Genomic DNA, 21,889 nt, shown 5'->3' with positions numbered 1-21,889 from the left:
TCCAGATACTCTGTAGCGTTGGGGCTTGACTGATCTTGTCCACTTTAGGCTTGAAGATAGCTTTCGATAGCTTTCATGCTCCTCACTGCAATCTTATCTATTAATACCAGATGAATTCTCAATATCCAACATCAATATGCAGTGTCTTGTTGTGGTTCTGAAGTTTTTTTTTTTTCTTCCCCTGCCCACGTCATTTACAAAGCCTCAGTGCAGAAGAGGGGGAACAGAGCAGGTGATAAAGGAAGATAAGTCAGTGATTCAGGGAAACATTCATTTAGCTGCTGGTACAGCGTGTCCCTGCCAGAAGCCACCATGCTGAGCGTCATTGAACATTTGGCAGGCTTTCCCCTTAAATTTATGCAATCTGAGAAAGGGAAAATTTCAAGCAAAAAGTTTTCTGTCAAGCTCATTCATCTGCACCTTTCAAAGAAAGTCTGGGGAAATGTTATTGGAGTTGATTCAGGAGCTTTTTATGTCTCTAAAAGGAAGCCATATTTAAGGTTAGTCATGTGTATGTGTACGCAAGCACATTTGGTATAGGTTGGAAATAGGAAATCCAAAATAGGCGGAAATGGATGAAACACTGTGCTAAAGAATTCATTCACAATACCTCCTTGATTCTTTTCTGTTATTTTCCATTCTCAACCAATAATTGAGTTAGAAAACTTTTAGGGTTGGACAGGACTATGGGGCCTTCTTGACTAGTTGCCATCATTAGGAAAATCATTACTGTTCCCCAAACAGTCTTTGGATTTGCCAGTAGGGTATTTTATTCTTAAAACAAGATTTATAGTTTCCCTACAAAGCTGCCAAGTTCAACACCTTGATAGTCCATCTGATGTGCTGTGGTGGATGCTGTAGTCCCAGCTCCCCATTTCAGAGTGGAAACACTCATTCCCCCCAATGCTGGGAGGGTTGGAGGGTTATGACTCGCTGCTGAGTGGCCAGGCATTGCTCTCAGCTGGAGGATGCTCCCCGCCAAGGTCTCACCCTCCTCAGGGACAGCCTGCATCCAGTGACTAGTCAAGGAAGGCCTTCCCTTGGGCCATTCCAGCTCCAGAGATATCCCCGTGGGATAGGCTGAGGCCCGGTATTTCAGTTCAACTCTGCCTTTATCCCTAACAGGTGAGGACTCTAAAGTCACCCCAGTAAACCTCCTGCATGTACATCTCCCTCTCAGAGTCTAAGTCCTGAAGAAACTAACCTAACACTTACATCATCCTCAACTTTTGAGTGCCCTTCTTCCATCACTTTTGAGTGCCCTGGAATTGTACAACTCTTTCCCGTCACTGCTGTTTCACTGCTGAATCACTGCTGTTTCATTCTTAAGATGGATTGGTTGTGCTAGGGGTTAGCAGATTTTCCAAAAGCAGCACAGCAAAGTTCTTCATGCTTTCTTTGTGTTGTCCTGCTGAATTCAGGTGGGGGGTAGGTAGCGTAGACATGCAAGTGACTTGGTACAAAGTTCCTCAGTGAAGAAAGGAGGGCTTCTCTCAACCATCCCGGTGGAGTGAGGAGGACAATGGATGCCTGTTCAGCTCTTGTCAGGGGCCTTCATGAAAAACACGGGTCTATAACAGGGAGGGTAGAACCCGAATTCTGGCCCATGTGCCACCCTCAGCTCACCTCAAAAGATGTCACCACCTCCCTATCAACCTTGTATATGAGAAAGGGATGAGGATTGTGTATGTGACTTTAGACAAGTTACTAAAGTCCCTACAACTCAGTTTCCTCTCCTGTGAAATGGGCATGAAAATCTACCTTTGTCATGAGGACTTAATAAGATAATAACAGTAACAATTATTATTGGAGGGCCGGTTAATGACTACATTCACAAGTTTTACTGCCACGGGACCTAGGTTTAAACCCCAGCTCTGCTGCTTGGTAAACTTATGATCTTGGACAAGTTTTTTTAACTTAAGTTTTGGTTTGCACATCTATTAAATGTAAAGGATGATAGTATCTGTCTCATAGAGTTAGTAGGGATTGAATGAGAAACAGCATCACGTGCTGTGTACATAGGAAGTCCTCACCCAAAGCTCTTTATGCATCAGGCCCCACGTGGAGCACCTGGCATTCGTACCCTCGGTCTTCATGATGGCACCTTCATTGTTACCACTCTTCAGAAATAATAGCATTTATAGAGTGCTTATACTGTGTCAAGAGCTCTTGTAAGTTCTTTACATTCTTCTTCTTTTTATTTTTATTTTTTTTAGGCGGAGTTTCACTCTCGTTGCCCAGGCTGGAATGCAATGACACGATCTCAGCTCACCACAACCTCTGCATCCCGGGTTAAAGCAATTCTTCTGCCTCAGCCTCCCCAAGTACCTAGGATTACAGGCATGCACCACCACACCCAGCTAATTTTATATTTTTAGTAGAGACGGGGTTTCACCATGTTGGTCAGGCTGGTCGTGAACTCCCAACTTCAGGTGATCCGCCTGCCTTGGCCTCCCAAAGTGCTGGGATTATAGGCTTGAGCCACTGCACCTGGCCAAGTTATTTACATTCTTATTTAATTCTCTCTATGATCTTATGATGAAGGCACTGATATCCACATTTTACATGTGAGGCAACTAAAGCCCAGAAAAGTTAAGTCTTTGGTACTCAAAGCATGTTCTATGCACTGCAGCATCTGCATCTGCATCCCCTGGGAGCTGGTTAGAGATGCAGAGTCTCAAGCGCCCCCCGACCTACTGAAACAGAATCTGCCCTTTAACAAGATCCTCACTTCGTTCCCAGCACTTTAAAGTTTAAGAAGCACTCAAGATCAAGGGCCTAATATATCCCTAGCAGGGCTATGATTGCAGAGCACATACTTTTAACTGCCTCTGTGTATGAAATGCCCATCAAAAAAAGAAGTGCTCAAAGCATATAATTTTCCTCCCCCCAGCAATTCATTTGACTGAGATTCCTCCTCTGTTCCTGTCCACAGTCCATTCTTCCCACTGTGCTGGCCTTGCTGTTTTTGATAGAATCTCCAGGTATTGCTGCTATGCTCCAGGTTTTGATAAAGTTCTACCCAGGGTCATTCCAAAGATCTCTATTAAAAGTGCTTCTGAATAAGCTACAATGTGATTTCCAGAAAGGCAATTATCCCAGGAGCACACCAATGTTCTGAGAAGCAGCCACTCCTAGCATTACTGGGAGTAACAGGATGGTCTCAGACAGGCATGAGAGCCAGAAGCTACCATGTGGATAATCTTTCCCTGAGAATGAAGGCAATCAGGAGAAAAGAAGAGCTGAAATGTTGAAAGAGAAGAAGAAGGATGGGAAGTGAGTTTAATGTTGTTATTTGAGCACCTGGATCAAACCACACCTGATGCTCATATCCCCTGGACTTTCCAGATGCATGCAGCAACAGATTTTCCTCTTTCTCAAACAAGCTTAAGTTGGGTTTCTTCACTCTCCACTGAGTGGCTGCCTGAAAAAGAAAATGTAATAGACATGTATGTAAAGTCCTATATTTAATTTTTTTTGAGACAGGGCCTCACTCTGTCACCCAGGCTGGAGTTCAGTGGTGTGATCACAGCTCACTGAAGCCTCAACCTCCTAGGTTCAAGGGATTCTCCCACCTCAGCCCCTCCAGGTAGTTGGTACTACAGGTGTATACCACCACACCTGGCTAATTTTCTGTATTTTATTTGTAAAGATGGGGTCTCACTATGTTGCCCAGGCTAGACAACTCCTGGGCTCAAGTGATCCTCCTGCCTCAGCCTCTGAAAGTGCTGGGATTACAAGCATGAGCCACCACGCCCGGTCACCATTTGTTTCAAAAATGCAAATGCACAGGGAGAAAGAGAATAGTTTGGAGAAGAGATAATATAATAGAAGTTTGAGAGCCTTAATCAGCAACTCAATATGTGTAAATACAGGGGAAGGGCAAAATCTGCTGTCTATGAGTTTCTGTTTAAAATGGTAGAGGAAGCACATACATTTATTGCCCATCCAATCCCCAGAAATCTCTTGGAAATTACACAGAAAGTCATCAAAGGAAATATATATAATAGCCCTGGAACCCAATAAAGGTTATCAACAGCTGTCTAGAAAATCCAAGTCACTTCTGGAATGCAGAAAGAAGATTAACAGAGAAACTAGAACTGATACGGCCTCAACAGAAAACATGGATAGATGAAGGCTACAGCGGATGTGGGAGCCATTCTTTCCAGCCGCGTCTAAGAGGCAATTCAAGCTTAGAGTCAAAAAATATAAAAAGAAGCGGGCAGAAAGTTAAAGATATGCATTAGAAAGAGTTGGAGCTAATTGAGCCCATCATCATTATTGCTGGCCACATTTGCAGAATTGCCCCAAGGCCAAATTCCCAGGACTTGCCTTACCTGGTAAGGACTCCTAATGGGGTTTAGGGAGCCCATCAGAGCCTCCATAATCATACCTGACTTCCACTGAAAATATGAATGAGAAAAAAAGTTTACTTCCTAGTTATGACAGAGCATATTTTCCAATATCTTCACTGGATAAGTGGAGCATGGAAGGTAAGTTTTACAAGATCTTACATGTCTGAAAATGTCTTTATTGCACCTTCACACTTGCATGATAGTTTGGTTTGTGGAAATTGATTCAGGGTTTTGATGGCATCACTCCATTGCTTACTAGAAGCTTCTAGAAGCCTCATGTCATTCTAAATTCTGACTCTTTTATGTAAACTATATTTTCTCCTGGAAACTTTTAGGGCTGCTTTGTCTCAACTGCTCTGAGCTTCATGTATTTGATTCCTTATAAGTCCTTTCAATCTAGAAATTCATATCCTTCCACTGTGGACATTTTTTCCTGAAGAGAGTATACTAGTTCATTCTCGTGCTGCTAACAAAGACATACCCAACTGGGTACTTTATAAAGGAAAGAGGTTTAATGGACTCACAGTTCAGCATGGCTGGGGAGGCCTCACAATCACGGTGAAAGGCAAAGGAGAAGCATAGGCATGTCTCACATAGCGGAAGGCAAAAGAGAACTTGTGCAGGGGAACTCCCGTTTATAAAACCATCAGATCTTTTGAGACTTATTCATTACCATGAGATCAGTATGAGAGAAACCAGCCCCATGATTCAACTATCTCCACCTCACCCTGCCCTTCACATGTGCTGTTTTTTATGACTCAAAATGATATTTAGGTGGAGACACAGGAAACCATACCAAACAGCTTATTTGAAACTTTCCTCCCCTATATCTATCTCACTGTTTCCTCCTAGTATTTGAAGGATATCTACTAGTTGGACCTTAAGTCTTCCAAAATTATGCTCAAATTCCTGTTTTCTTTCTCTGCAATTTTCTCTCTTTGACTTTTTGGCTGTATTTTTCTGGGAAATTTCTGCAACATTATCTTTCAACGCTTTTATTTATTTATTTTTCTTTTCATTGACATGTATTTAATTTCTGAGAGGATTTTTTATTCCTCAATGTTTCTTTTCTATTACCTCCTGTTTTTTCTTTCTTTCTTTCTTTCTTTCTTTCTTTTTTTGAGACAGGGTCTCACTCTGTCACCCAGCCTGGAGTCCAGTGGCATGATCATGGTTTACTGCAACTTCGACCTTCCCAGGCTCAGGTTATCCTTCTGTCTCAGCCTCCCAAGTACCTGCGACTACAAGTATATGCCAACATCCCTGGCTAATTTTTGTATTTTTTGCAGAGATGGGGTTTCTCCATGTTGTTCAGGCTGGTCTTGAACTCCTATGTTCAAGTGATCTTCCTGTCTTGGCCTCCCAGAATGCTGGGATTACAGGCATGAGCCACCGTGCCCGGCACCACCTGCTCTTGTTTTATGAATACAATATCTTCTTTTATCACTCTGAAGATAGTATTTTTGTTCATTTCGTTCTTATTTCCTTCACAGCCTTTTTTTTCTATTTCCTTTTTTCTTTATTTTTTTTCTTCCTTTCTCATTCTTTCTTTCTCTTTCAGCTCTATCTCTATCTCTATCTCTCTCTTCCTGTTTGAACAATGGTTCTTAATAGGAAGAGATTTTAGTCCCGAGGGCAATGTCTGGAGATGTATTTGGTTGTCTGTCACAACTGGGAATTTGCACTACTGGGATCCAGTAGGTAGAGGCCAGGGATGCTGCTAAATATCTTACAATGCACAGCACAACAAGGATTATCCAGACCCAAATATCAGTAGTGTTGAGATAAGAAAAACCTTGTTTAGAGGCTTTTCTCAAAAGTCTTATTGTCCTTGATTCCTCACTTATATTTTAGGAGAAACACTGAAAAGTGTGATTGGATGGATTGTGTGATTATGAGTGGAATTTGCTGGCTGTGAATTTCATGGTGGGTTGATCTGGATATGCAGTTTCACTGTGGGACTTCTTACTCTCTATGTTTATAGCTTTTCTCTTTGGCTAATCAGTTTATTCAGAGAAGAGTCATTCAATCTCCTGCCTGGAGAGTTTAAGTCTAGTGGCCAATATTCTAGGAGCTTACAGAAAAGTGAGCGACCCAGTATGTAGAGTGTCTTCAGTACAGTCTCATACCCACCTCAGCTGTAGCTAGCATCCCTGGTACCCAATTCTTCCTAGTTTGGTCTCTGCAGGGAATCTGGCCGCTAGTCATCTTCTCAGGTAGAAAGGGGATGGGAGGATGATCTAGGATTCTAGTTGCCTCTTATGATATATGTCAAACAATCTATTTTTAGTCCTACCTTCACCCCACTTTCAGAGTTACCTGGTACCTATAATTACAGAGCTTCTTTCCTTTGCATCATCCCCCTGGGTTGCCTCTTGAGGAGGCTGATGCAAAGAAACTGCTTAGATTTCAGCTGTCTCTAATCTGTGAAGTAAGCAACAAACTTTCTTCAGCATTCTAGCTTCCAAAATGTCGGTGCTACTCTTCCTGTCCTTGTGGGCTTATAACATTCTTCCTTTTTCTCACAAGATTTTGAAGAGAGCAAAAATAAACTATGAGTTTAATTGACCATGTGCAGCCAGAAATCTGAATGACTTTCTTTCATAGTCATTTTCTTCACCAGAAATATCATTGATTATCTCCTAGACTGCCTGAGGACTCAGAGTCCTCTTGAAAGAAACATTCTACTTCATACTCATTCATACCCTCTCATCTCTGCAGAATTACACAATTCCTGAAGAGACTTGCAGTTCTTCTCTCAATGGGATGTGTCACAATAAGAAATGTGTCAGAGATGAGACAAACAAATGTAGCCAGAGATGAGATAAGCAAATGTAGATGTTAAATCTCTATCAGTTTCCCATAAATGGTAACGGTGCTGGGAGAAAGTTTTCTAACAGCCTATACTTTTCTCAAGGCCTTACAGGTGACATCCTTTAAAACAGTAATCTACCCTGGCCTACAGAAGTGTATTATCTATTTTGTTGTTTTGTTACAACTCATAATCCCTAGATATCTCTCATTCAGGCCCGTGGCTAGACCCCCGCTATCTACTGGTAGTGCCAAGACATGTTGAAAAGATGACATCGAGTAAAAGAAACCAGAGAAAAGTTAGCATCCAGCTCTGTTCACTTAAAGAATATCAACTAATATTTGTATTAAATATTTTGTTCCCCGTGCTGTCCTTTACATGAATTTTTCCTCAATTAAACCTCAAGACCATCTCATAAAGTTGATTCTTATTATTATTCCTTCATTTTTAAGATGATGAAGCCTAGATGAGCAAAAGTTAAATAAATAGCTTAAAGCTTCAAGGTCAGGTAATCTGAGTCCAGAGCCTACAGTTTTCAACATCGCAGTGCACCCCATGCTTGGACGAGGAGAAGAAAGAGTAGAGTGGCCACAGCTACAGCCAGCCTGTACATGGTCATCGTGCCTCAGGGTTTATAAAATGCTGTCACACATGTTGTAGTATTTGAACTCATTTAACACCACAGGAAGCTAGCTAATGCCAAGAGTGAAGTACCCTACACCAGAGAGCTTGGCAGAAATAAAACAAAGCATGAAACCTCTGGGAGGCTGAAAGGAGTTGCTTAGGCATTGCTGTTCACTTCACTCCTGTCCTTGCATGAGCCTTAGCCCTGCTGTGTCTGTCACCAGCTCAGCGATTTCCACCATAGCACGCAGTCTTGGTCTGGGTTTGGGTGGAACATTGTTTCTGTTCCTGGAACAGTGGGCAGATCTTGCCAGGAGCGACGTGCTCAGGTAAGTTGGGCTGGGATCCTTGCTGGCTCTCCTTGCCATGCTTTGTTTCTGAAATTGTACAGTGGAGGGTAGCATTGGGATCCTTGATTCACAGATCCATAGGCAAAAAGAAAAATGAGAAAGACTAGGGCTCAGTGTCCTATGCTCAGACAGGGCTGTATCAGATCTATTCGGGCCCAGAGGTAGCTAACCTACCAGTCATAAATACTAGAGGAAAATCTTAACAAAATAACTCAGGTATAAAAGTGTAGATGTGTAAAATGTGGGTCACTTTTTTGGTTTTTTTTGTTTTTTGTTGAGACATGGTCTTACTCTGTTACCCAGGCTGGAGTACAGTGGCACGATCACAGCTCACTGTAGCCTCTACCTCCTGGGCTCAGGTGATCCTCCCACCTCAGCCTCCCAAGTAGCTGGGGCCACAAGTGCATACCACTGTCCCTGGCTAATTTTTGTGTTTTTTGTACAGAGAGGGTTTCACCATATTGCCCAGGCTGGTCTTGAATTCCTGGGCTCAAGCGATGTGCCTACCTCAGCCTCCCATAGTGCTAGGATCAAGATTAAGGAGTGACTAGGTAGGTCCAAGCAGCTAGCCAACCTTGGGTTCTGCAGGTCCAGCTGTGATTTTATGCCACTGGTGCTGGTGGTTGTCTTCTCCTGGTTAAATATCAATAGGGGCAACTCTGGGTTCTATGGCTGTCTAAGGACCACAGCAAAGATTCAAGGAATCTCTGTGTGGTTGTCAGCCCAATTCAGGAAGATGAGGTCGGGGCGATTCTAAGAACATGGAAACCCCCCTTCCCCTTCTCCGCTTCTGGGGACAGGTTGCCTCTCATTACCCACTGGGCCTTTCCTTCCCTGCCCTTTTCTCCTCTCTCTTTCCTGTTCCCTTGAAGATAAAAGTTGGAGCCTGCTCCCATTTGTGTATGGGAGCTTGGCAAAAGATGGGAGCCAATAACCAAATGCCCACTTCATATTATCTCAGGTGCCTCATAGTGGAGTTTTACAGTACTTTGTTTTAGTTTTAAGCTTACCTGAGCTACTTCTATCAAGTCTTAAACAACTCTGCCATAAAGAAATCTTTGCCTTTTACCTAGCAGGTATCCTGTTTTACTTAAGACTGCATCCTCTTATTAGTTCTCAGGGAAGGGAAGTATGATCTTTCTAGTGATTCTTTTATACATAATTGTGTAGTTACCTAACTGCTTCCTGTGTTGACCACATCCCTCAGCAAGCACACGGCAAATGCTTTGAGAATAAGGATGGTGTCTTACCCTTCTTAGCTTCACCCACAGCACCCAACCATATGATGAATATCTACTAGGTGCTAAGTAAATATTTGATAGAAGAAATGGGCGAATGAATTAGATGATTTATTAAATAAATAATCTAACTCAGATTGTTTATCTTTATAAATCTTTTTTATTGGCAACACTTTTATTTTTCCTTACACAATGGTGTGTTGCTGGGGCCTAATGTTCTCACATAATGGTAGAAAATCAAAATTTGTTATCATCTCTTTAAAGAATTGAGAATTCTGTACAAAAAAGAAAAAGAAAAAGAAAAAAAATTACATAAATTAAAAGGATGAATACATTTACAGGTATAAATGCAAACCGCTTCCAACTCAAAGCAAGTAACAGCCCACGGTATTCCAGTAGGAAAACATCAGCTAAGAAAGGAAACTGGGTCCTATGGCTTGGACTTTTCCAACCCTGACAGACCGGCAGGACAGAAACAACTGGTTCAGGAGCCCTTGCCAGCCTCTAGAGAAATCCCAGAACACTCAGCCCTGACACATTAATACCCTGCACAGATCAGAGACTGCTGGCCATGCAGACTTACCAAGCCACAGACTTGTCTTCCACAAGCACGTTCTTACCTCAGCCATGAAGTGACCAAGCCACGTGTACTAAGGGTTGAAATCAAAGATATGTACAGGGTACTGGGTATTAACCAAATACCAAGGGCAACAGTTAACTGGAATACAAGGTTACAATCAGCAACAAGTTCTATGCTCCAGTGCTGATATCAGATACAAGCTTCAAGGACAATTTCTTTTCAAAGGCTTATTCCGGTATCGTGAGGACAGCATAAGGTGTATGCATTTTCCATGGACAAATTTATACTTCTGAATTAACCCATGCAGAAATGCCATGCATCTGCTTGCAGTCCATTTAGAAGCATATGTGGTGGACGATGGAGGGACCCGACTCGTGGTACTCCTGCTTGCTAATTCACATCTGCAGGCAGGTGGACAGTGAGGCCAGGATGGAGCCAGAGATTCACACTGAGTACTTGCACTCTGGGGGCACGATATCTTGATCTTCATGGTGCTGGGTGCCAGGGCAGTGATCTCCTTCTGCATCCTGTTGGTGATGCCAGGGTACATGGTGGTGCCACCAGACAGCACTGTGTTGGCATACAAGTCTTTGGGATGTCCACCTCACTCTTCATGATGGAGTTGAAGGTACTTTCATGAATGCCACAGGATTCCATGCCCAGGAAGGAAGGCTGGAACAGTGCCTCGGACACCGGAACCGCTCATTTGCCGATAGTGATGACCTGGCTGTCAGGCAGCTCACAGCTCTTCTCCAGGGAGGAGGAGGATGCAGCAGTGGCCATCTCCTGCTCAAAGTCCGGAGCGACATAGCATAGCTTCTCCTTGATGTCGTGCACGATCTTTCGCTTGGCCATGGCGGTGAAGCTGTAGCTATGCTAGGTGGGGATCTTCATGAGGTAGTCAGTAAGGTCCTGGCCAGCCAGATCCAGATGCAAGATGGTGTGAGGGAGGGTGTAGCCCTCATAGATGGGCACCGTGTGGGTGACCCCATCTCCAGAGTCCATGACAATGCCAGTGGTGCGCCCAGAGCCATAGAGCATCAGCACAGCCTGAATGGCTGCGTACATGGCCGGGGTGTTGAAGGTCTCAAACATGATCTGAGTCATCTTCTCCCTGTTGGCCTTGGGGTTTAGCAGGGCCTCGGTCAGTAGCACCAGCTGCTCCTCCAGGGCCACGCGCAGCTCGTTATAGAAAATGTGGTGCCAGATCTTCTCCATGTCGTCCCAGTTTGTGACGATGCGGCGCTTGATGGGGTACTTCAGGGTCAGGATACTACACCTGCTCTGGGCCTCGTCGCCCACATAGGAGTCCTTCTGGCCCATGCCCACCATCATGCCCTGGTGCCAGGGGCACCTGACGATGGAGGGGAACATGGCTCAGAGGGCATTGTCCCAGCAAAGCCGCTTTTCACATGCTGGAGCCATTGTCAATGAAGAGCAAGGGATCTCTTCTTCCATTGCCACAGGCGGAGGAGCACGGAGCAGAGGGAGGACATGGCGCAGGGGCTGGCAGCGATGACTGAGCATCTTTATAAATCTTATCATAAAACTGAAAAATGCAACACTACATAAAAACTTTCTACTTCTTATGAAAAAAAAAATGCCTCCTTACCTGATCTTTTCTCACAGATTTCCTCAATCTCAGAGCATCAGAGAGAAGAAGAGGCCATCATTCATTCATTCATTCAACAAACATTTATTGAGGGCCTACTATGTGCCTGTGCCAGGCACTGTAACAGGCCTTGGAAAGATAGGACAGCTCAGTGAAAAACACAGCCCAAGTCCTTGCCCTTACTGAGCTTACATTTTATAGGCATTTAGTGGTTAGAAAGTACTACAGACTGAATTGTATCCACCTCCAACCCCAAATTCATATGTTGAATCCATAATCCCCAATGGGACTATATGTGGAGACAGGGCCTTTTTGTAGGTAATTAATGCCAAATGGGGTCATAAGGGTGGGGCCTTAACCCAGTAGAACTGGTGTCCTTATAAGAAGAGGAAGAAGCCGGGCACAGTGGCTCACGCCTGTAATCCCAGCACTTTGGGAGGCCGAAGTGGACAGACCATCCTGACTAACATGGTGAAACCCCGTCTCTACTAAAAATATAAAAAATTAGCCAGGCGTGGTGGCAGCCGCCTGTAGTCCCAGGTACTAGGTAGGCAGAGGCAGAAGAATACCATGAACCCAGGAGGCAGAGGTTGCAGTGAGTCGAGATCACGCCACTGTACTCCAGCCTGGACAACAGAGTGAGACTCCTTCTCAAAAAAAAAAAAAAAAAAAAAAAAAGAAGAAGAAAAAGAGATGCCAGAGTCTGCTCTCTTTCCACATACACAGAGAGAAAAGGCCATGTGAGGAAACAGCTAGCAGGCAGCCTCTGGCAAGCCAGGAAGACAGGCCTCACTGGAGCCTCACCTTGAAGGCACCTTGATCTTGGACTTCTCACCTCCAGAACTACAAGAAAGTAAATTTTTGTCTAGCAAAATACTTAGACTGTGGTATTTTGTTATGAAAACCTGAGTAGATTAATGTAAAAAGTGTCAATGGCTACTGTAAGATAGAAGACGAGAAAGGAAAGAAAGGAAATTGCTCACAGAACAGGAACACTGAATGATTGTAATCACTATTTTGAATTTTTTTAAAGTTATTTTACAAGATCCTTTATTCTTTATGGATTCCAGTAGAGGAAAATCGACAACTTTCCATGATACTCCCCTTGATTCCCTGGTTTCCTCAGCACCATCTACAGCCTTTTGCTGCATGGTTATGTCTAATGTTTATCTGCCTCCCGAGGCTCATATAGCACTCCCATAGGATGTCTCGGCCTCGTTCAGACACCAGCTGCTGCTGCTCAGAGGCTGCTCTAAATATAACTGCATTCCTCTCAGGGTTTTCTCTTTTCTCCAGTGAATCAAATGCTTTGATTCTCAGTTCTGGTTTTAATTGACCAACCAGGTAATTTATTTCCAAATATAAACGATCTCCCTTCTGTATTTCAGAATTGTAAAAGACAGTCTGCTCTCCTTTGACTCTTGAATTAAGTAAGCATATACCCCAGCTAATGGCCACATGGGTCTATCCCCTGATCCCTCAACTAAACTCTGGGTGTTTGTATGTGTTATCTATTGCCATTTAATAAATTATCATAAGTGTAATAGTTTTAACAACACACATTTATTATCTCCACATCTGTGGGTCAGGAATCCAGCTGAGCTGGGTCCTCTACTTCAGGGTCTTTCACAAGGATACAATCATATTGGTGACCAGGGCTAGGGTCTCATCTGAAAGCTCAGCTGGGAAAGGATCCACTTCCAAGCTCACTCAGGTTGTTGGCAGAATTCTGTTCCTCAAAGGCTGCTGGACTGAGGGCCTCAGTTCCTTGCTAGCTGTTGGCCAACAGCCACCCTAAGATCCTTGTCACACGAACCTCTTCTTGCTACATGGGGCTCTTGAACATGGCTATTTCCTTCACCAAAGCATGACAGCCAAGAAGACAAATAGAGAAAATCTGCTAATGAGACAGAGGTTACATGCTTGTAACATAATTATGGAAATGATAGCTCATCACCTTTGTTGTTATCCTCTTAATCAGAAGCAAGTCACAGGTCCACACCACTCAAGGGAGAGTAGGTTCATATGCAAGGAGGCAGGCATAATCGGGGATATCGGGAGGCAGGCATTATCAGGTCATCTCAGAAACTTCCTCCCACAGTACTGGTGAGCAGAAAATAAGCCACTTGTATCCATTACTCATCCCTACATCTCTTCTGCTTACTTTCTTATTTCTTAAGAAAAGAAAGCCTCAGGAAGGTGATACTGGTTTGGTTGTGATCATCAATCTCTTAGACATCATAGGTCAATTCTATGAAATTTCTCCGGCACTCCAGACACCTCTTACCATGAGCCACTTGAATGACAAATAGGTACCCTCTACTAAACCCACCTGACATGGGATGTACATAATGTCTGCCAAAAACTACCCTTCCTTTCTCAGGGAATGAGCCATACTATCGGAATTTCTCAAGCCAGAAACTAAGTTACCCTGACTCCTTCCTCTCCATCACTCTGCCTTTATGGAGCAAAATATTAAGCATGTATTTCAAAAAAAGTATAAATTATGTGGAAGGGAATCTATGAATGAGGGTAGCTATTTGGTAATGATGGAGATAGGGTAACACAACAAGGGAATTCCCATGTGATTTGGGTAAATTAATTGACATCTCTAAGATATAGTTTTCTCAACTAAGAATGGAGGGATAATAATAGTAGACATAAATCAAGGAATTGTTATGAGGATCACAGGAAATGATATCTGTGAAATGCTTGTATATCTTACATCCCATAAGCCCTCTATATATGTCAGCTACTATATCAGCTGTTAGAGAACCACATTATGGCTGTCATCGTTTGCTCACTAACTCAATAGTGTCTTCTCTCTTACATCCTCCACTTTAGAGACTAAGAAGCTAATTACTCATTTTCCCAGCCTCTCTTGTAGCTGGGGCTTCCCAGGGGACAGAGTTCTCGAAAAGCTTTTGTTTTTCTAATGAGAACATCTTTCTTTCTTGAACAAAGATTCAGTGTCTGCAGTGTCAGCAACCATCTGTGTCCATGAGGTAGCAAGCATTTAGTTGAACATGAGTACACTAAGGATGGTGGAGTGGAATCTCTGAGAATTCTGTCAAACAGCAGAACCAATCCAGCATCCAGCTACCTGCAGGCTCCTTGTTACCTAAGAACATGAAACCTCTCCAAGTTTAAGCTACTGTTGATCAGGAATTCTGTTATTTGCAGCCGAAAGCACTCCTAACAGATATATTTGTCAGTAGCCTAGAAGTCAAATATCTGAAATGTTAAGTCCATACATTTTGGCTATGATCATAACCTCTATTAACTCAAGGCTTGAAATCCTGTCTCTTTCCACACTGGATAACTTTTTATGTAGTGTAAATTCAGAAAAATTTTGTGGCCTCTCTAATGTTCTCTGTTTGTTCTTCTTGCTAGTTTACTATGTTTACCTAAAAACTGTATCCCTGACAGTGAAAGCAGCCCCACATATTCAAGGCTCCAATATTATGTCAAAGAAGTAGTAAGAAGAGAAAAGGTATCAATACTAAAAAGAGGCAGAACTTCAGAAAGAGACAACAAACAAAAGAGGAGGGAGGGAAATACAGAAATATAACCATATACAACATCAGCCCTTGGTGTTCAAAGTTTTACTTTGTAGTTTTATTTTTAGAGATGGGGTCTCATGCTGTTACTCAAGCTGGAGTGGAGTGGCGTGATCATAGCTTACTGCAGTGTTAAAGTCCTGGGCTCAAATGATTCTCCAACCTCCTAAGTAGCTGAAAGTATAGGCACAAGCCACTGCACTAACTAGTTTTTTGTTGTTGTTGTTTGTTGTTTGTTTGTTTTTAATTAATAGAGATGGGGTCTCACCATGTTGCTCAGGCTGATTTCAAACTCCTGATCTCAAAAAGTCTTCCATCTCAGTCTCCCAAAACGCTGGGATTATAGGTGTGAACCACTGTGCCCAGGCTAAAGTTCTTACAGTATTGATCTTAGATGTTCCCCTCAAGCATACATTTATTATGTGACTTTCTCCAACATTCTGTCTCTTCCTAAGAATTCTCAGGAGGGATATTTCAGGATCATAAAACACACACATATATATAGACTTCAGACAGGCAATATACAAAGTACGTAAGTGTCTATCTAATGTAAGTTAAGGGCCCAGTGAAAACTTACCTTCTGCAAAATATCTGGTCTATACTCCTGCCTGTAAATGCCAATACCTGGCTGAAAATGCTATCTTGAGACTTACTAATGTGCAGATGACACAGCAATGGACTGACTCTAGAACTGCAATGGCCACTAGCCACCTGTAGCTATTAGACACTTGAAATGTAGCCAGTGCTATATATTGAAGTTAAGGGCCCAGTATGTCAAATACATTAAATGAATAAGTCAGCAGAGCTTTAATAAACAATCAGATTAACATCCCAGTAGGAGAATTACAATCCCATAAGTAGTACATTCAAATCCTTACTGGTGCCAAGTTGTGGGTCAGCAAAAGCATTTGCCTGTAGATTTTGGGGGGAACACACAGCCATTACATTGCTTGATGGTCTCTGTGTGGGTTCCTTTTAAAGTTATTCCTATTTGAGAGTAGCAAAAAGAGGCATTTTCCAGATGACAAGATTTTGTGTTTTAGAACACTCTGTAAGCCAAAGCCAAAACCTTCCACATTTTTTCAATTAATAAAGAAAAACGAAAGACATATACTTGAGTGTAGGACTACTAGTCAAATTAGAAAGATGTTTAACTCAAACAAATGCTCTAAGTATAGGGATCTCCTAGCAGGGCTTCTCCCTCTCTTTGTAGCAGAAGCTGAGCTATTCCAGAACCTTCACCTCTTCAGCCAGCTTAGTTAGTATAAAAGGGAGGCAAATACACAAGCACTAAACTCTGAATGCAAAACAAAAGAATCCCCTTCTCCCTTAAATCAGCTGGTGAATAGCCAACAGGAAGATCCTCTAGATGACTGTCTGTGTGTGAATTAGAAATTTGGAATTTCAGGAAAGCCATCCATAAAGGAGCAGAAAGCTGAGAATACACCTCCTTTGCATGTGGATAGCATCCCAGAAGACAGAATCAAGAGTCAGAAGATAGAATGCTGTGGTGGTTAAACGTTGCTAAGGAACCTCTACCTTGAGAAAAAAGTGTTCCTTTGCTTGTGTGCTTGCTTGTGTTCTTACCCAAGTTGGGTAAGAACTTATCCTGGGGAAAGGAGGCCTGTTTCCTTGGCAGTGCCTCTATCTGCGTCCTCACAAAAGAACACTGACTCACTTGGTAGAAAAGACAATGTGATACCCTGATGCTGGTGAAACTGTTCACTGTAAAAGTGCAGTCAACTCTTGAATTCAGTAGGTTCCAATGCTTGACTTTGGGATTTGACCAGAATGATATGTTCCAGTTCCATCTCCCTCCTACTGTCTGTGAATTGGTCAGTTTATTTGCTATAGTGGAAGACACAATTGGTTGCTTTTCCCAAAACTATTACACCATATTTTTTCCTTGCTTGCAGAGTAGTATAGAGGCTAAAATTGCCAGATACTTATTTCCTAAGCATCCGTGAAGTTTATAGCAGATTTTTGGAAAAGGTTTTCTCTCTGTAAATGGAAACACTGGCAAAGAGATGCCCCATTTCATTCCATTTTAGTTTACAATGGCTGATATAACAAATTACCACCAACTTGGCAGCTTAAACCAACAGATGTTTATTCTCTCACAATTGTGAAGGACAGACATCCAAAGTCAGTATCACTGGATCCAAATCAAGCTGTTAGCAGGGCCACACTCCTTCTGGGGCTCTAGGGAAGAATCAATGCTTTGCCTCTTCCAGCTTCTTGTGGCAGTAGGCATTGCTTATTGTCCACATCACTCTAATTTCTGTCTGTGGTAACATTGCCTTCTCTTTTCTGTGTCTCAAATCTTCCTCTGCCTCCTTTTTGTAAACATACTTGTGATAAAAAATTAGCTGGGCATGGTGGCATGCACCTGTAGTCCCAGCTACTTGGGAGGCTGAGGCAAGGAATTTGCTTGAACCCAGGAGGCAAAGGTTGCAGTGAGCCGAGATCACGCCACTGCACTCCAACCTGGTGACAGAACAAGACTCCATCTCAGAAAACAAACACACAAAAAAAGATACTTGTGATAGCATTTAGGGACCACTCAGATAACCCAGGATAACCTCCCCATCTCAAGATCCTTAATCACTTCTGCAAAGTCCCTTTTTGCCATATAAAATAACATTGCCAAGTATCAGGGTGATATAGTTTGACTGTGTCCCCACCAAAATCTCATCTTGAATTCCCATATGTTGTGGGAGGGATCTGATGGGAGGTAACTGAATCATGGGGGCAGGTCTTTCCCATGCTATTGTTGTGATAGTAAGTCTCAGGAGATCTGATGGTTATTATAAAGAGGAGTTTCCCTGCATAAGCTTTCTTCTCTTGTCTGCCACCATATGAGACATGCCTTCTACCTTCCACCATGATTGTGAGGCCTCCCCAGCCACATGGAACTGTAAGTCCATTAAACCTTCTTTTTTTTGTAAATTGCCTCGTCTCAGGTACATCTTTATCAGCAGCATGAAAATGGACTAATACTGTAAATTGATACCAGTAGAGTGGGATGTTGCTGAAAAGATACCTGAAAATGTGGAAGCAACTTTGGAACTGGGTAATAGGCAGACATTGGAACAGTTTGGAGGGCTCAGAAGAAGATAGGAAAATATGGGAAAGTCTGGAACTTCCTAGATACTTGTTGAATGGCTTTGAAAAACATGCTGATAGTAATATGAACAATAAGGTCCATGCTGAGGTGGTCTCAGATGGAGATGAGGAACTTGGGAACTGTAGCAAAGGTGACTCTTATTATGTTTTAGCAAAGAGGCAGGTGGCATTTTTCCCCTGCCCTAGAGATTTGTGGAACTTGAACTGGAGAGAGATGATTTAAGGTATCCAGCAGAAGAATTTCTAAGGAACAAAGCATTCAAGAGGTGACTTGGGTGCTATTAAAGGCATTCAGTTTTATAAGGAAAAAAGAGCATAAGTGTTTGAAAATTTTGCAGCCTGACACTGTGATAGAAAAAAAAAATCCCATTTTCTGAGGAGAAATTCAAGCCAGCTGCAGAAATTTGCATAACTAATGAGGAGTCAAATGTTAATCCCCAAGACAGTGGGGAAAATGTCTCCAGACATGTCAGAGATCTTCATGGCAGCCCCTCTGATCAGAAGCCTGGAGGCCTAGAAAGAAAAAATGGTTTCATAGGCTGAGCCCAGGGTCCCTGTGCTGTGTGCAGCCTAGGCACTTGGTGCCCTGTGTCCCAGCCATTCCAACCACGGCTAAAACGGGCCAAAGTACAGCTCAGGCTGTTGCTTCAGAGGGTGGAAGCCCCAAACCTTGGCAGCTTCCACGTAGTGTTGAGCCTGCTGGTACACAGAAGTCAAGAACTGAGGTTTGGGAACCTCCACCTAGATTTCAGAGGATGTATGGAAGAAAACACCTGGATGTCCAGGCAGAAGTTTGCTGCAGGGGTGGGCTCTCATGGAGAACCTCTATAGGCCAGTTTTGGAAGGGAAATGTGGGGTCAGAATACCCACACAGAGTCCCTACTGGGGCACCACCTAGTGGAGTTGTGAGAAGAAGAGGGCCACCATCCTCCAGACGCCAGAATGGTAGATCCACCAACAGTTTGCACCATGTGCCTGGAAAAGCTGCAGACACTCAACACCATTCCATGAAAGCAGCCAGGAGGGAGGCTATACCCTGCAAAGCCACAGGGGCAGAGCTGCCCAATACCATGGGAACCCACCTCTTACATCAGCATGGCCTGGATATGAGACATGGAGTCAAAGGAGATCATTTTGGAGCTTTAAGGTTTGACTACCCTGCTAATTTCAGACTTACATGGGACCTGTAGCCCCTTTGTTTTGGCCAATTTATCCCATTTGGAATGGCTGTATTTACCAAATGCCTGTATCCCCATTATGTCTAGGAAGTAACTAAGTCGCTTTTGATTTTACAGACTCATAGGTGGAAGGAACTTGCCTTGTCTCTGATGAGACTTTGGTCTGTGGACTTCTGAGTTAATGCTGAAATGGGTTAAGACTTTGGGAAACTGCTGGGAAGACATGTTTGGTTTTGAAATGTAGGACATGAGATTTGGGAGGGCCAGGGGTGAAATGATATGGTTTTGGCTGTGTCCCCACCCAAATCTCATCTTGAATTCCCACATGTTGTAAGAGGGACCCAGTGGGAGGTAATTGAATCATGGGAGCAGGTCTTTCCTGTGCTGTTCTCATGATAGTGTGTAAGTCTCACAAGATCTGATGGTTACTATAAGGGGGAGTTTCTCTGCACAAGCTCTCTTCTCTTGCCTTCTACCATGTGAGATGTGCCTTTCACCTTCTACCATGTTTGTGAGGCATCACCAGCCACATGGAACTGCAAGTCCATTAAACCATTTTCTTTTTTTGGTAAATTTCCCAGTCTTGGGTATGCATTTATCAGCAGTGTGAAAATGGATGAATACACAGGGATTAGGATGTGGATATCTTTTGGGGGAACATTGTTCAGCCTGTGGAGATGGAGGAAAGATATGATGTCTGGAGCTGTGGCAGCCAACTCTCATGGAGTACAAGCCTGAGGATGCCTGAATAGAAAGAAAAAAATACAGCTGGATTCTCAATAATGTGGTTATGCTCCTGACATAGCCGAACCTGGAACTATCCACCCTGGGCTTACTTTTAAGTGAGAGAAGAAATCTCACTGATTTAGTTACCTTGAATTGAGTATAGTGTTACTTGCAGCTTAATACTTCCTAAGAAATACAACTACTGATTTTCTTAAAACCTGATAAGATGATAAGGAAAGTGACAATCAGCTAAAGGTAAATGGGTCAATCTTGCCACTGTTCTTATAAAATATTACCTGTTTCACAAAATTGACCTTTTAATTATACTCGCTTTTGTAATGTTCTATAATCTAATTGTTTTTCTGCACATGTATAATTTCTCTAACAAAACAGGAAGCTTGATGAGAACAGGGATGCTGAATCTTTGACTCTTACCTGCTGCACACTGCTGGGACAAGAAAAACATTCATTAAATCACCAGCTACTTGATCAATTAATTATACTTGTATTATCTGTGGACTTCAAATGCAAATAATAATGTAATTTCCTAGAAGAATTAATAACTAAATTGTGTTTATATTTCATATACCAATGTTTTTTATAGTGTCTATACTGCACCAGTACTATGCCAGGCAAATAGCATTTCTCATTCATTCTCTATCTCTCACACAGACACACACACACATACACTTCTCATTTTTTGTATCATTCTTCCAAAATATTATCTCCCGCTTACAAATGAAGAACTTGAGCACTTATTTGCTAAATCACTCACTCAGGATCACAAAGACAATAAGAACCAGAGCCTTCATACCCATATCCATCTGATTCTAAATTCTAGTAGCTAATTCTCAGACATACTACACTGTCTCTATGACACGATACAAGATTTATCTTAGAAAGATTTGGGAAAAAATGATTTAGCAAAAGGAAGTGAAAATAAGTTTTAAAAATACCAGTTGAGTGGATCACCTGACCCCTCACTTAAAGACTAGATTGAAAAGACAGGTGGGGAAGACACTGTGGGAAGAACAGAGGAAATCAGAAGACAAGAGAAGAAATAGGAAGGACGTCTCAAACCCTTAGAGACAGACCTGCTCCTTTAAAATACGAGCCATGGGAATTATAACCACCCACTTGAATGAAAATTACCAGTTTCCATCTACAACATTTGTAGCTGCACACCAACATCTCAGAACTCAATCACCAACATTTCAGAAGTAAACCTGGATTTGCCACTTAAAGTCACCATAGGAATGTTAGTTGCCTAAGAGCAAGCAGGACAGTCATAAGTTCTGCCAAACTTTCATCCAGTGCCGGGGAGGATTAGCCCCAGTGATAAAGTTTAAAGAGATGGCAGGAGTCAAGAATAAAGCTGTGTATTGATTTCATCATAAGTCCAAAATACTGACTGCATATAAAAATATGAATATAGTTACATATTTATAAATATTATATTTTACATGTAATTACATAATTGTTTACAGTATATGTTTATATATCTCTTAACTGATTAATGGATAAAAAGCAATCTGCAGGATAATACATAAACTATAAATACTACTATGTTTCAAAATTCATAACTACCTTTTTATCTTGATTTTCCTTATCCTATTTGGAAATTTTCAATAATTTACAAACATCAATAAAATTCAACAACCTACTTCCCATTGCAAATACTATTTTTCTTTCACATTTTTTCTCCACCTAATTTTTAAACACTAGTAG

At 42.3% G+C, this 21,889-nt stretch overlaps 1 pseudogene across 1 annotated transcript in view; it reads right to left on the bottom strand.

Moving 5' to 3' along the window:
* Positions 1 to 10,125: 10,125 nt before the first annotated feature.
* The window catches only part of LOC126952682 (actin, cytoplasmic 1-like), a 32,378-nt pseudogene continuing 20,614 nt past the window's right edge, over positions 10,126 to 21,889 (bottom strand). Inside the window, exon 3 of the transcript XR_007725003.1 lies at positions 10,126 to 11,508. The product of XR_007725003.1 is annotated as an actin, cytoplasmic 1-like (transcript). The remainder of the gene's footprint in view (positions 11,509 to 21,889) is intronic.

The sequence above is a fragment of the Macaca thibetana genome, chromosome 4 (assembly GCF_024542745.1).
Source record: "Macaca thibetana thibetana isolate TM-01 chromosome 4, ASM2454274v1, whole genome shotgun sequence".
Taxonomy (NCBI): Eukaryota; Metazoa; Chordata; class Mammalia; order Primates; family Cercopithecidae; genus Macaca; species Macaca thibetana.
This window is presented reverse-complemented; position numbering and strand designations above follow the sequence as displayed.